Raw genomic sequence first — 13,724 nt, forward strand, 5'->3', positions numbered from 1 at the left:
AAGCCCTTGAGGGTGAATTTAGCTCTGTTAGAGAAGTAGTATCTATTGTCAGATGAGTACATTCACTTTCTCTTTAAACATAGCGTTTTGTAGTCTCTGTTCCACTGGAGTTCAGAATGATAGAAAAAAGGTAATAGGCTACTACTTCTTTTAAATTTTAAGTGTAAAACATTTTGTTCCAATTTTTAAGTCTCCTGGAATTAAGTCTTGGGTCATAAGTGCCTCTATTTTTGGTCAAGATTCAGGAATGCCATATTTAGTTGAACCATATGAAATTACCATATCTGTATATCAAAAACTCATCATCAACAGTCTCATATAGTTCAACCTAATAACTTTCTTACTGTTTTAGCCATTTTCATTTCTTACAGTTCATGCAGTGACCTGAATAGTTCCTATTTGGTAACCTAAAGGCTTGACCTTGAAAGGATGATGTATGTCCTTTATCTGTGGGATTTTGTGGAAGATACATACATGCAGTTTGGCAAAATGACATTCAGGATAATAATAGGCCTTACTGAATACCAAAAGGTTTTCCAAGTACCATTTCAGTGTAAAGTTACGTGTATTACACTAAAAAAATTCAGTATGCATCTTTGAAAATAGGACATATAATATCTAAAGGGAATATTTCTAGGACTATTTTGGTTATGTGCTAGTTGAAGTGATTGACCAAAAAATGTTAAAATGTGGGTCTGAAGTCAACATTGATTTGTAGTGTAATTTTTCCCTTTGGAATCACATAAACATAATAATAATCTATTGATTTTATATTTGGTTACTTAGTGTTAACATTAAACAACAACATATGAAATTTCAAAATTGTGGATAAGCACATTTAATATTTTCACAAAACAACAAAATATCTGAAGTGATGTTTTTGGCTAAACTAAGATGCTGTCAGTGACCCCTTGATCTCTTTCCATTCCTATATCCTAACACCTTCTATGGTAATCCACTTTCTTGGGCAGGCGTAGTTTTGACTTTTTTTTTTTTTCCTGAACTCTGACAACAGATTCACCCGAATATGTTGTATTTATTGCTACAGGTGATCATGCTAGTGTTTTGGAATTTTTATGTCAACCTTATTTTAAGTCTTCAAGCAAAATGTTGATTTAAAAAATACACAAAACCTGTATTTACTCTTTTAAAAAATGCTAGGACAGTGAGGTAGTGTTAAAATAGTTAAAATAGAAAGTACTGTTCATAGTGTTTATTTGGTAAACTTACAGGTTAATTTAATTATGAAAAGGAGAGGTCCTCCCTGAGAAATATTTGGGTGTTGTTGATGATGGGACTAAACAATTCCTTATTTGTTCTGTTTTATTTCACCCATCAAACTAAAAACAATGCAGTGTTTGTTTATGTTTCAGGATTAATAATTAGGGGATACTTCTCAGCAGAGGCCATTACATTTCTTGACTTGGCTGTAATGTCTTGTAGATGAAAAATAATGAATTGTTTTGAGAATAAAATATAAACATTTTTATGAGATAAAAATAGGAAACATTGTTCAGCATTTAAAAAAAAACAACAAAAAACGAACCTACAGCCACATTGCCCTTATCTGTTTTGTTTTAACTCCCTGTGCAGATTTGAAATGAGGCTGTTAGAACTTTGTTTTGACAGGAGTGTATAGACTTTGTACATGACCAACTGAATACAATATGGCATTGGAATATTTCTCCCTCTGGGTTAATTAAGGGTATAAATGTTTAACATGATGTTAGTGTTTTTAAGCATTGATAGAAAACATACAGTCATGATAGTTATATGTCACACAGTTTCCTAACTTCTCCAAACTGCTCCAAAGATCTGGGAAAATCTGAGAAAGATCATAGTTTTCCTTATTGTGAGTAATTTGTTCAGTTAGCACTTTATGGTAGTAGTTTGCTTTAGTCTTTGTCACCCACCTGCACAAACACCTCTTCTGGAAATCAGTGCCACTTGCTAGGTCACACAAAGAAATAATATGCTTCTCCTTAAAAGGGTGGGGGGGGAGCAGGAAGAAGAAAGAAGGGTGGAGGGAGGGAGGGAAGAAGAGCTATATGCGCTAAAATAGAAGGATTTGAGGATATGTAAAATTTTTTTAAAGATATGGAGCTGTACATGTTTTTTAGTATCTTCTGTGGGGGTGGAAGTGGATGAGTATACCAAAAAAACACTGGAAGAATATACAACAGACTAACATTAAGTCATTATCTAAAGGCATTTGGAGTTGGGGATAAACTAGAAAAAATTACATTGACTTAATCAAGTTCACTGGTAGCTTTTATCTTTTATAATGAAATATCAAATAGCCAATATACTTTCTTGATTACGCCATCACCTAAAAATCTTGAAGTTATGTTGAAGTCAGTAATACTTATTTACTTCGAAAAAAATAATACTGTTAGCCTCTTTTCACGTCATCCTTTACTTGGAGAAGAAATAAGCAAAATAACCATATTTCCCATTTGCCTCTTGTTTTCCTGGTTTTGCTCTTCACTTTCTGTAGCATTTCCCCCTCAGTCTCTGTCCCTCTAATTTTTTTTTAATGGTTACTTACTTATTTATTTTTTTAATGTTTATTTTTGAGAGGGACAAGACAGAGCGTGAGCAGGGGAGAGGCAGAGAGAGAGAGAGAGACAGAATCCAAAGCAGGTTCTAGGCTCTGAGCTGTCAGCACAGAGCCCGACACAGGGCTCGAACTCAAAAACCATGAGATCATGACATGAGCCGAAGTCGGGTGCCTAACCGACTGAGCCACCCAGATGCCTCCCTGTCCCTGTAATTTTCTAACAAAATTAATGTGCTATGATTTTGGGGGGAGGATGTTTGTTTGTTAGTTGTTTTTTTTTTCTCGGTTGTAGATTTTATTCAACTAGGTAGGCTTTTTTTTGGGGGGGGGGCTGTTTAAATACTTGGGGATTGAGACGATGTATTACGTTGTCTCTGCATTTCAATCCCAAAGTATTAAAATTAGTTTATTATAGTCTGTTAAAGGATCACCAAGCTATGTATAGTACTAAGTAGGAAGGAATACATCATAAAAGAGGACACACGTGAAGTAAGGGAGGGGAGATTACTTTTGCTAATTGGGGATGGATAGGGAGAGTGTAAGGAAGCCTTCCCAGAAATAATGATAATTTAAAGTTGCCTTGAAAGATGAATTTGGTCAAGTAGAGACAGGAGAGGGGTCAGGTGGGATGACACCGCAGCCATCCTTATCATGCTTCCATAATATTTGCTTTTAAAATTCATTCTCATGAATTAGAGTTACATTTGAGAGCTCTATGAAAGATGTCTGTGGATATGAAGAAAATAAAGCTCAGATAACACCTTCAGGCTTCCCATGCTCTCCCCACCCCCACCACAGCATAACTCCTGCACAATCCCTGTGCTCCTCCCAGGGTCTGGTTCCTGCAGTTAACCCCTGGCCCATGGAGAGCCATTTACTCCCTGGGAAGAAGGCTTGCCCGATCTTTTCTCATGAAGCTTGTTCATTCCGTGTTTTCTTTTCCCTTTGCCAAGCATGCTCATTCCAGGATACCACCTCCCCTCTACCAAAAAGATAGGGAAGGGAGGAGATGAAGCCTTGGGCTGCACATTACCTAGGTTGTTTGGGTGGGGATGGAGAAAACAAAACTAACCTTTACTGATATGTATCCCAGATATTTGCCTCTTTTCCCTCTATCACGTGTTTTCTTGATTATTGAGGACCCTCCCACATCTTTGAATTAATGGCAGTGCTCTAAGGTTCTATACCACTGTCAAATTGTGTAGGACCAGTCCGTTGTTAGTGGAACCCTAGACAAATAACTTTTATAGGCTTCCACATTCATTTTGTTCCTTTGGCCACTGCCACCATAGAAGCTCAGACAGTAGGAAATATCTGTGGGGACAGGTTCAAAGGATTGAAGCTAATTGACAGAACTGTCTGCCAAAAGCCAGTGTTAAAGTCTTAAAACTAAACAAAATTTTATTTTTTGGTAATTCAAAAACTATTGACATGAATTGTGGAAGAGTCCCAGGGGAGATCAAGGATTGTGAAATTGCATTTCTTTTAAGTTAGGCTTTTTCAGGACAACCAAAAAGAATATGAAAGCACAAGAGAGGGTAACTCCACGTCCTCCCCAAATTTGGACCCATTTTTTAACAAAACAAAACAGTGAAACTGAGTTATGACAGTGAGATGATGAAGAGGGCAGAGCGGGGGCAGGCAGGCTTCGGGTCAGAGGCTTTCAAGAGGGAAGTCAGAAACGGAGGGTGACAGCCAGTAGCTGACCTGACCCCACCTGTTGTGGCTCCTCCTGAAAGCTGTGGTGCCCTGGATGAGTGTGCCTGTTAGACTACCAGCCACATTATTAAACCACAAAAGCAAAGTGTCTTATAAGCATTATAAGAACATTAAGAAACACAAAAAGCACGTATGTCCATTACATCTTTTTGTACTTTTCTTCCCATCTTTTGTTGGACGCTTAACCCTTCTTAGAAAAAGCATCATCTATCAGCAGCTTTGAGCTCAAAAGAAGGCAATTCCCCTGAACTTCCAAAGACTTTCTAGTTTCTTTCCATAGCTGGGATGAGTGCAAAATGCTCCACTGCAGCTCTTCTTGTAGAAGAACTCTGTCATTGACGGTACTGATTCTCTCTCATTGTTGGGAGGTGTCGCCTTTTACAAAAGTGAGGGCAGGTCTGGCACTACTTTAAAGAGGGTGCCTCACTTGAAGAGACATGAGATTTCAAACCTAGTTTTGGTGCATCTCTATGGATGCTTTCCTCCAGCTGAAATTGCCTACTCCGGCATCTCTTCACATCCCAGGGGAGAAATACTGTTGTTTGTAAATGATTCACTTTTTAATTCAGCCGTTTCTTAAAGCGAAGACCAAAAGTTACAAACATAACCATCTTATGAGATACAGAAAAAAAGTATCCTATTTTCTGTGAATACATTTGATTATCTCTCCTGAGAGATTGCTTAAATAGTCACAGCCGATGTTCATGCCCTGTTTTCCATTTCATTACATTATCAGTCATAGAAACCTCTTGTCATACGTTTGTATTTCTCCTACCTGTATTTGCTGAAAGGGTCCCTAAGTGCTTGTTGTTGGCTGCTCTTTAAAAGTCACTACTTTGTCATCCCGGTGTATTCTTCAGTTACGCACACAGGCAGAAGTTCATAGATGCTGCCAGTAGTAATTCCAGGAAGGGTGAAAACAGTCCACTACTTCCAGAGCCTTTTGGGGGTTGTTTTTGAACTTTATACTTTTTAGACTAAGCTCTGCTGAATCATATGCTGGCTACCGAATGATGGTCTGCCTTCTGATTCATTTCCAGGAGGGAATAAATTTCTGTTGTTTTCCAGCCGTCAGTGATTTTTGACACATGGATGGGAATTGGGACATTTGTATTAATGCAAGAATGAAATGACACTGTATCGTGAACATTTGCATTGGGATGGCTCAAAAAACAAACCCTTCCATAGTTTTCATTAATAAATCTAAATGATATGTGCATTTTAGAAGGAAAATACTTTGTATCTACCTACTAACCAGCAATATGAGGGAATTAAGATAGACGACTGGTTTCTTAATGCCATTCTTTTGGGCTCAATGATATTTAAAAAAATATACAGTGCCTTGTGATTTTTTATAGCTTGATTTTTATTCTGTCTTAACTCCTTTTTAAAATCGACTCAGCTATGTGTTTATTCTTTTCGAAAGTCAGAGAAACTTAACCTTTTTCTATAAAAAGTAAAGAGAAACTTCACACCGAATCTTCAGTCCCTTATTCCCTTTATGGTCACATTGTTTTTCCTAATTACCCAGATTTGACAGTTTACACATATTGGTTATTCATGCCCACTTCTTTTGTTATTTTCCCCAAAGTCATCACGTACTATGAATTACGGAATGTCCTAATTGTTGGAGACCCTTTCTCAACATCGTGACTATGTCAGATTTTCTTGACGTCATGTATATAATTAATTTACCAACTTACTGAATCTTCATGCTGTAGCTATGACCTGTATTTTTTTGTTAAGCTCCCTGGAGGCACATGCCACTGATGACCTTTTCTACATGCTGAAAAATGGAAAAACTTCTTAAAACCAGGTCAGCAATTTTTGGGAAGTAGTTCTGTTATAATCTAAATCTGTGGGAAACTTGTAAGTTTTCAAAAGGATCCCCTTTCATGTTGTACGTACTTGTTTCTTAAATCTGTGTAAAAGAAGAATATGATTCCATGAAGTCAATTTCATTACAGTAGTTTCTATTAAAAGATGGAAGGGCTGAAATTTATATTAAATCTGCTAGTTCTGACTTTGAAATGAGAATAATTTTTTTCTCATTAGAAATTGAACTGATGAAGTATCTTGCTTTTCTTGTCTTTCTGAATCTGGTTTAGTAAGTAAATTATTTTGGGGAACCTACTAAGTGCAGTTAGCTGTGTGCTAGGCATGCAATAGGGATTATAAAGATGGTTAAGATATGTCTTGCCTCAAAATTAAATCACAGGCTAGAGCAGTCAACTACTTTAGGAAGGCTTTTATCAGGACGATCTGTGTATTTGTAATAAAAGGCATCCTATGTATAAGTGATATACTATATACTTCAAAAGCATTTATAAAATTGGTTCAAATAGAACAGTGTCCTAAGGCAAATAAAAATAAATACTTTTGACATTGATTAGTTGTACTGATACCATTTGTTGAAATTCAAATGTTTTATAAATTGAGGAGTGCTGTTCTTTCCTGTTTTCTTAATCCTTCTACCTCCCATCAGTTTCTAAATTGATTTGAATTGTTTATGAACAGCATTTGTCCTCAGTGTCTTGTAGAGTTTTTTTAGAAACGACAATCACTATAGCCATTGAATAATTAACTTGCATAGCTCCCAAATTGCAATGAATAGATGTGATCCTTTAGCTCAACTGAAGTATAAAATAACTTACTCTTTGTATTTGTTGTTTGCTTTCTGAAAATGTTTCTATTTTGCCATCATTCTTGAAGGGTATTTTCTCTAGGGTTAGAAGTCTAGGTTAGTGGTTGTTTTCCACCAAATCTTAGAACTTTCTGTTGTTTTATATTGGGAAGTCAGCCATCAAAATGTCTTTTAAAGAGTAATCTGTTTTGTTCAGACCACTGTGAAAAATTTCTGTTTGTTTTTTAGCCTTTTGTTACGGTGTTCTGTTGTATAGTTTTTTTTTTTTCTTTATCTTCCTTGGGATTTGCAGGACATCTCAAATGTGTATTTAATACCATTGGTTGGTTTTTGGAAAATTCTGAATCTTTATCTCTAAAAATACTGCTTCTGCTTTTTTCTTTATTCTCTCTTTCTGGAATTTCACTTACAGATATTTTAGGTTATTTTTACTGCTGCTCTCTATCTCTTAGCCTTTTTTCAATATTTTCTCTTGTTGTCTGTCAGTTTTCTTCTTATCTGTCTTCTGACCTCTTTCCTAATTCCTCTTTAACTATGTCTAATCTGCTTTTAGTCCTATCCTTTTAAGCGTGAATATTGGTTACTATATTTTTCAGATCTAGAATTCCATTTTGTCTCTTAAATATTTTACAGTTCCCTGACAAACCTTGATTTTTATCTTGTAGCTCTTTGCATTTATTATGCATGTTAAAAAAAAAAAAGCCAGGAACCATCTCCTTAAAGCATAGTAGCCCCTGTGGATCTGGTTTTATCATCTGTTTTTCCCTCTTTTTTTTAGGTTTTATTGTATTTTCATGTTGTATGGTCTCTGTGTATCTGATAATTTTTTATTGATATCAACTATTTTTTATAGTTATTGAAGAAATTTGTGGCCTATGATGACGATGTTCACTTTCTACAGAAAGAACTTACCTTTATTTCTGGTGAGCAGCTAAAGGCACTCGCAATCCTGCATCACTTTTAATTCATTTCTCAAAGTTTGAGGTGATTTGAAGTTGTGCTTCAGGCCAGTGAGAACTGTATTATGTCTGGTTCACACTTACTCCTATAGTATAGTTCTCTGGGTTACCACACGAATCATGGAGGGTTTATTAGCCTCCAACCTGCCTTGGGAGGTACTGGTCTAAGTTTTTTGTGCCCCAGGCTTATTGAGGCTTCTTAGGCTTTTCTTTACTTCTTGTGGAATTGGTGTTGCCCTGATTCTGAGAAGAGGCCCGATTTCAAACTCACCTCTCTGGGTTTCTGCCTTCCTCATCTGGTTCCCTTAAATCTTCATTGACTTTTTGGCTCTCTAGTGCTTTTAAGCATATATATTTTTTAACTTTGTCCAGTTTTTCTAGTTATTCTTTTGATTAAAATTGTAGAGTCCTCCAAGAACAGAAGAAAAACCCAGGGCTGAGAGAGGGACACCCAACATTTCAGGTTCCTTCAGGCAGAAGGGGAGCTGAGAAGAAAGTCAGATAAAGTAAGGAGAGAAAGAAAAAAACAAAAATAGGGGGAATGCTGTCCTGGGGCTATAAGAGTGCTGATGCATAGGGGCACTTGTACCCCAGTGTTTATAGCAACACTTTCAACAATAGCCAAATTATGGAAAGAGCCTAAAATGTTCATCAACTGATGAATGGATAAAGAAATTGTGGTTTATATACACAATGGAATACTACTTAGCAATGAGAAAGAATGAAATCTGGCCTTTTGTAGTCACATGGATGGAACTGGAGAGTGTTATGCTAAGTGAAAAAAGTCATACAGAGAAAGACAGATACCATATGTTTTCACTCTTATGTGGATCCTGAGAAACTTAACAGAAGACCATGAGGAGGGGAAGGGGAGAAAAAAAAAGTTAGAGAGGGTGGGAGGCAAACCATAAGAGAGAGACTCTTAAAAACTGAAAATAAACTGAGGGTTGATGGGGGTGGGAGGGAGGGGAAAGTGGGTAGTGAGCAGTCGGGAGGGCACCTGTTGGGATGAGCACTGGGTGTTGTATGGAAACCAGTTTGACAATAAATTTCATATTTTAAAAAAGTGAAACAATTCCTATTTCTACAATTGTAAATATAAAATGAAGAAATGTATGTAAAGTGCTTGATTCGTAGTAATAAATACACTGCAGTTACTGATTTTGTTGTCACCTTTAAATTCTGAAGTCTGTGTTTGGAAACAATTAAGAACTATTTTTTTATTTAAGAACTATTCATGCATAAAATCATATTTCTTAGCAGTAACAGCCTTAACAGCCTTGGCTGTTGCTGGACCTCACTTCCCTAAAATCCAGCTCTACCAAGCTGCTTGCTAGCTGTTTTCCGTGTACTTAGTCTGTCATACTTCAGCTGATCAGCTTGGAAGGGCTTGCACTCCTCCCCTATCCTCTATTATCTTCAAAGGCCAACTTATCTTTCAGACTTGAACACCCCTTCCCTGACACCTTTCTTGACACCTGTCCTTTTCCACATAATTCCATGATTGACCCCTGCCTTACCCCTCTGTGGCCTCATTTGAGCCTGTTAGTACCCTACCAGTCTTTCAGCTTGGTTCACAGAGCTGTCTCTACTGACCTATAATATCCTCAAAAGTGGTGAACATTCATCTTTTGCTTTTATCTCCAGCACAATACTTGACCCATAGTAGGTGTTCAATAAACAATTGTTGAATAAATTAATACATGTGTGAATTAATGGTTGATATGATCACCACCAGTGTTACAGCTTTGCATATCTTAATGCTTTAATCACTTTATTTATTTGTTAATTACCTGCCAAGATTATTATTTTACAGAGAATACAAATCATAAAGTCAAATAAATATGTGAGGTTTGGGGTGGGTTTTTTGTTTGTTTAGTTGGTTGGTTGGGGTTTTTTTTGCTCTGGCTTAGAAGAGCGTTATTTTGTGAAAGAGGTTTCAGACCAGAAATTACAAATAGACACTGTTCCAAAAGTTCATTTATACTCAAGATATCAGAAATTTGGACTGTACTTTCTAAAACAAGTCATGCTTTATAAGTGTTAGTGGTGGTAAAGATAATTATTATTATAAGAATAATTAAATTTCAGATCTGTACTTACAAAATGCTTGCTCAAATCATAATGTCCTATAACCTGAGAACTAGTTTTCTGAGGGGACTTGGATTAGGGCAGTGATGAAGCAGGATAACGGCTTATTCCACCTTTGACTTGGCTGAATTTTCCCATAGAGAACTTCTACACCCCTCTGCTTTTCTCTATTTTCTGTTCTCTTTTAGATATTAAAGGTTATTCCAGAACTCTAAATTTTTAGCTTTCCTCTCGTGGCAGGAACAGTGGGGCTGTGTTGGGTAACAGGGGTGTGATTAGGAGCCTAGGAACAACCCTTTGTACAAATGTGTGATTTCTGTGACTTGTGTTTTGATGTTGAAGATGGGCTTAAAGAGTTGCCTTTAAATCTATGGCCTATGTACAAGGAAGTCCAAGGATGAGAGGGTTTTCTGACTTACTTTGCATAGTGGGAAGGATTTTGTTGATGGGTAGCCACCCAGAAGAAGTCTCGAGTACCTTAAAGGAAACATTACGTTGTGGAAAGACTGTGAGGAAGAAAGAGAACCAGGTTGTTGTCCTAACACTATTACTTTCATCTAAACTCTGTATGAGTTTAAACAAATTTGAGACTTCAATTTTTTCCGTCTGTAAATCAAGGTGTTGAGCATTTTTAACCTTTGTAAATTTGTGAACCCTTTTTTAAGTAATGATCCATGGTTCCTTCATTGAAATTTTGAAAATCTCATTTTGTCACTTTTATATGTTGTATGATATGGTATAATATATCAGATTATATATTATATTAAAGAATACGTAGGGGCACCTGGGTGGCTCAGTCGGTCAAGCGTCCGACTTCAGCTCAGGTTATCATCTCATGGTTCGTGGGTTACGTGCCCCACATCAGGCTCTGTGCTGATAGCTGGGAGCCTGGAGCCTGCTTTAGATTCTGTGTCTTCCTCTCTCTCTCTGCCCCTCTGCCACTCATGTGTGTGCTCGCTCTCTCTCTCTCTCTCTTTCAAAAATAGATGAACATTTAAAAAAATTTTGTAAAGATTATATAAAGTTCATTTTACTATAACCCTTAGTAATAAAGAAAATTTTCCATTTTCTCTGCATAACTGGTAATATATTGTTAAATTACATAAAAAACTTTGTTGAGAAATTTTTAGGTGTTTATTATGTTTCTTTATTTGTTAAGGCATCAAAAATAATCAAAAGCTATTTTCATGTCTGGATGTTTGGAATTCTTGGATTTTGACTACTAGGAAAATCTCTTTTTGTTCCTGTTTGGTTTCTAAAGGATAAGAAAGAATGTTTCAGGATTCTATTTGCAAGCACTTTTCTACAGTCTCTCCTTGCAGGTGTGAATAACCAGTCAGGTGAAAATGATCTTTATATTGTTTCTTTTAACATTTGTTTCCTGAAGTACCAGAGATGTCTTGATTTGTTGCATAAGAAATTTGATCAGATAAATGCAATTCACAGGAAAGTTCAAAATTTGTCATCCTTATGTTTCCTGCCTTTTTTCTGTAGTCCATGACATGAATAAGTTAAACACAACATACTAAAATAACCAAAAACACTACATATGTGTGGAAACTACAGCTCTTAGCAGTGTCTGAGTGATAATCTGACTGTGTGACTGTGTTGGAGGCAGCTTACAATACCACTCACTTGAAATACACATTGAGACTCTCAAAATTTTGTTTTAAAGGGCTGCACAATTGAGACATTTAAAAGTAAGTTTCAAAATAGGCAGAAATTTGTTACTTTTGCCTTGAACAGTCTAAAGTTGAAATTCCTGGACCCATCTAGAGTGGTGGTCAGATGACATAGAGAAGCAGTGAAACCAGTGCAGGCGTCTTGTAGCTTCATGCTTTTTGGCCGACAGGAAAGAATATCGTAGTGTTACGGTATGAGGGAATGAACAGTCTGTGAGTACACTTGAGAGCAGTGATTTTCATTCACATGGAGTGTTCCATCTGGGAAACAGTGGCGGAAAAGATATGTGAGGGCAAGTGCGCCTCAAAACCACACGGGTCAGAGAGCCCCCATGGTCTCCTCTTTTCCTGGACATACTACTTTTTTTTTTTTAATTTTGTGTTGTTGGTTTATAAACTTTTTGTTTTGGAATAATCCCTAGATTTACAGATACGTTTCAGAGATGGTATGGAGAGATCCTGTACACCCTTCATCTAGTTTTATCTGACGTGAACATCTTACAGTGACGGGTGATGTATTTGTCAAAACTGAGAATCAACATTGGTACATTACTCTGAATTAAACTCCAGTCTTCATTTGATTTTCACCAGTTTTCCACTTACATCCTTTTTCTGTTCCAGATCCCATCCAGGATACCACATTGCATTTAGTCTTCATGTCTTTTTGTTAATCTCTTCTGGTCTGTGACGTGTTCTCAGTCTTTCCTTATTTCCCACACGTGGCTTATGGCAGTTCTTTAAAATTGTAGCCAGTGTCTTCCGAGTTGTAATTGCAGCTGGCCCTTGTCCTCCGGTGCACTGCCACAGGTAAGCTAGGTCGTGCGCCCTCCATATCCAACCTCTGGTGATTCGTAAAATTGCCATGTGTGGTACAGTGAATTTCCAGAGAGGATTGTACTTGGAGCCCTTCCAGATTTAAATCTAACAAGTGAGCCCACAGACATATCCAGAGTCTGACTGGTTTCTTCTTGCCTGATAAACCGTCCTTCTCTGGGGGCTCATTCTCCCAAGTTCATTCACGGGTCCAAGATATGAAAGTGACCCCTTCCTGTTTAATTCTTTTACATTTCCATATGTTCACAACTCATATATGATTTTTACAGAAATATGTTTTTGTTGGGGCACCTGATTGACTCGTTTGGTTGAGCATTTGTCTGTCTCTTGATATTGGCTCAGGTCAAGATCCCAGGATCATGGGATTGAACCCCGTATGCTCAGCATGGAACCTGTTTGAGATTCTTCTCTCTTTCTCTCTCCCTCTGCCCTTCTCCCCCCACCCCACCCCCATTCATGTGTGCAAATGCTCTCTCTCCCAAATTAGATAGATGATAGATAGATAAAATGTGTTTTGTTGAGGTTTATCTGGGGATTTGTTGTGCTCTGGGCAAGAGTACAACATCCTCCTTCATCCAGACCAAAAGCAGAACTTACTTGTTCATTTTTCAGCTATTCCATGTTCTACGTAACGTTTTTCTACTAAATGAAGGTACTCATTTGCGGATTATATGAGTTCTTAGAAAACACCTCCTTAGTGTTTATGGTGCAACATAAAATCAGTTTTCTTATTAAAATTGGCTAGGAGTTCTCTAATGAATGAGCAGTGCTGGATTTATAGTGTTTTCAGGAAGAGCAAAAATTTTACAGATTTTAGCACAGTAGGCTTAGTGAAAGGAGAGAATATGCTCCTTGTCATTTATGCTATTGTTTTTGCAACTTCCCTGTTGTTTCTGACTCGATATTTTGCTGATCATTAGTGTCTCTCAGATAGGTCATAAGGAAAATTAATTTATTATACTGTACTGATTCAAAAATATTCTATTTTTAGGTTTGCTTATGTTATATTAACTAAAGTATGTAAGAGAGTTTTTTAGGGTTTTTTTTTAAAAGAAAGATCCCTTTTTTTTTTTTAGTCACTTTACTCTTAAGCTTTGGAAGTTAACAAAATTGTAGCTTTATTTTCATTCTTCCTTGGATATTTTCTTAAGAATTACTTATAGGAAAATTATTAGATCTATACTAAACATTATTATGGTATAGCTATAAAATAGAATTTTCACCATGAAGTTCTT

At 36.8% G+C, this 13,724-nt stretch overlaps 2 protein-coding genes across 3 annotated transcripts in view; one reads left to right on the forward strand and one right to left on the reverse strand.

Annotated features, from left to right (window-relative positions):
- The window catches only part of COL10A1 (collagen type X alpha 1 chain), a 45,740-nt gene extending 40,248 nt beyond the window's left edge, over positions 1–5,492 (reverse strand). The window contains exon 1 of the mRNA XM_043592157.1: positions 5,055–5,492. The gene's annotated coding sequence lies outside the window, so the exon portion shown is untranslated. The remainder of the gene's footprint in view (positions 1–5,054) is intronic.
- NT5DC1 (5'-nucleotidase domain containing 1) overlaps positions 1–13,724 on the forward strand; it is a 142,415-nt gene that overhangs the window by 56,928 nt on the left and 71,763 nt on the right. The gene's annotated exons all lie outside the window — the stretch shown is intronic.

The sequence above is a fragment of the Prionailurus bengalensis genome, chromosome B2 (genome assembly GCF_016509475.1).
Source record: "Prionailurus bengalensis isolate Pbe53 chromosome B2, Fcat_Pben_1.1_paternal_pri, whole genome shotgun sequence".
NCBI classification, from domain to species: domain Eukaryota; kingdom Metazoa; phylum Chordata; class Mammalia; order Carnivora; family Felidae; genus Prionailurus; species Prionailurus bengalensis.